General features: G+C 42.3%; 1 pseudogene; it reads left to right on the top strand.

Annotated features, from left to right (window-relative positions):
• Positions 1–705: 705 nt before the first annotated feature.
• Positions 706–1,820, top strand: LOC147003568 (importin subunit alpha-1 pseudogene; annotated as a pseudogene).
• Positions 1,821–2,565: the final 745 nt, after the last annotated feature.

The raw sequence follows: 2,565 nt of genomic DNA on the forward strand, positions 1-2,565 counted from the left end.
TTGCTGTAGATTGCTTTTTATCATGTTTAGGTATGGGCCTTGAATTCCTGATCTTTCCAAGACTTTTATCATGAATGGGTGTTGGATTTTGTCAAATGCTTTTTCTGCATCTAAGGAGATGATCATGTATTTTTGTGTTTGAGTTTGTTTATATAATGGATTACTTTGATGGATTTCCATATATTATACCATCCCTGCATCCCTGGAATGAAACCTACTTGGTCATGATGGATGATTGTTTTGATGTGTTCTTGGATTTGGATTTGGTTACCACCCCCACCCCCAGCTTTGTTGCTGATAGTATTTACCAGACTTTCAAAGAGCAGTTAAAACAAATACTCCTAAAATTATTCCACAAAATAGAAACAGAAGGAATACTACCTAATTCCTTCTATGAAGCCACAGCTACTCTGAGACCTAAACCACGCAAGGACGCAACAAAGAATGAGAACTTCAGAGCAATTATGCTTGTGACTATTGATACAAAAATACTCAATAAAATTTCTCAAGCCAAATTCAAGAACACATCAAAACTATCATTCACCATGATCAAGACGGCTCAATATATGAAAATCCAGCACAAAGTCTGAGGTCTGAAGGGTAGTAGACGTTTCCATAGCCGCGGACCAGCAGCTTGAGTGCCCCACACCGACTTTCGTGGAAGTCTGAGCTGGCTGTACAGCTTTCCTCCTTTTTCCTGCAACCATGTCCACCAATGAGAATGCTAACTTACCAGCTACCTGGCTTAACAGATTCACGAACAAGGGGAAACACAGTACAGAAATGCACCGCCGCTGAATAGAAGTTAATGTGGAACTTAGGAAAGCTAAAAAAGAGCCAGATGCTGAAAAGGAGAAACGTCAGCTCATTTCCTGATGATGCTATTTCTCCACTACAGGAAAGCTGAAACAACCAGGGTACTGTAAATTGGTCTGTTGAGGACAATGGCTGTACAGCTTTCCTCCTTTTTCCTGCAACCATGTCCACCAATGAGAATGCTAACTTACCAGCTACCTGGCTTAACAGATTCACGAACAAGGGGAAACACAGTACAGAAATGCACCGCCGCTGAATAGAAGTTAATGTGGAACTTAGGAAAGCTAAAAAAGAGCCAGATGCTGAAAAGGAGAAACGTCAGCTCATTTCCTGATGATGCTATTTCTCCACTACAGGAAAGCTGAAACAACCAGGGTACTGTAAATTGGTCTGTTGAGGACATTGTCAAAGACATAAACAGTAATAATTTGGAGAGCCAGCTCCAAGCTACTCAAGCTGCTCGGAAACTGTTTTCTAGAGAGAAACAGCCTCCTATAGACAACATCATTCAAGCTGGTTTGATCCCAAAATTTGTGTCCTTCTTGGGCAAAATTGATTGTAGTCCCATTCAGTTTTAATCTGCTTGGACACTCACCAACATCGCTTCTGGAATATTTGAACACACCAAAGCTGTGGTAGATGGAGGTGCTATCCCAGCATTTATTTCTCTTGGCATCTCCTCATGCTCACATCAGCTAGCAAGCTGAATGGGCTCTTGAAAAAAATTGCAGGTGATAGTTCACCTTTCTGAGACTTAGTTATCGAACATGGTGCAATTGACCCACTGTTGGCGCTTCTTACAGTTCCTGATCTGTCATCCTTGGCATGTGGTTACTTAAGTAATCTTACCTGGATGCTTTCAAACTTCCAGGTAAATGCTTTTTTGTTTTTGCAATAAGAATCCTGGACCTCCCTTAGATGCTGTGGAACACATTCTTCCTAGACTCCTTCCCCACAGTGATCCAAAAGTATTAGCAGATTCCTTTTTAAAAAATATTTTTTAAAATATTTATTAGGTATTTTCCTCATTTACGTTTCCAATGCTATCCCAAAAGTCCCCCATACCCTCCCTGCCTCCCCTACCGACCCATTCCCACTTTTTGGCCCTGGCATTCCCCTGTACTGGGGCATATAAAGTTTGCCAGTCCTATGGGCCTCTCTTTCCACTGATGGCCGACTAGGCCATCTTTTGATACATATGCTGCTAGAGTCAAGAGCTCTGGGGTACTGGGTAGTTCATAATGTTGTTCCACCTATAGGGTTGCAGATCCCTTTAGCTCCTTGGGTACTTTCTCTAGCTCCTCAATTGGGGGCCCTGTGATCCATCCAATAGCTGACTGTGAGCATCCACTTATGTGTTTGCTAGGCCCCGGCCTAGTCTCATAAGAGACAGCTCTATCTGGGTCCTTTCAGCAAAATCTTGCTAGTGTATGCAATGGTGTCAGCGTTTGGAAGCTGATTATGGGATGGATCCCTGGATATGGCAGTCTCTAGATGGTCCATCCTTTCGTCACAGCTCCAAACTTTGTCTCTGTAACTCCTTCCATGGGTGTTTTGTTCCCAATTCTAAGAAGGGGCACAGTGTCCACACTTTGGTCTTCGTTCTTCTTGAGTTTCATGTGTTTAGCAAATTGTATCTTATATCTTGGGTATCCTAAGTTTCTGGGCTAATATCCACTTATCAGTGAGTACATATTGTGTGAATTCCTTTGTGATTTTGTTACCTCATTTTGGATGATGCCCTCCAGG

This window comes from Mus caroli, unplaced genomic scaffold, assembly GCF_978045245.1.
Source record: "Mus caroli unplaced genomic scaffold, Mus_caroli_1 scaffold_8, whole genome shotgun sequence".
Classification (NCBI taxonomy): Eukaryota; Metazoa; Chordata; class Mammalia; order Rodentia; family Muridae; genus Mus; species Mus caroli.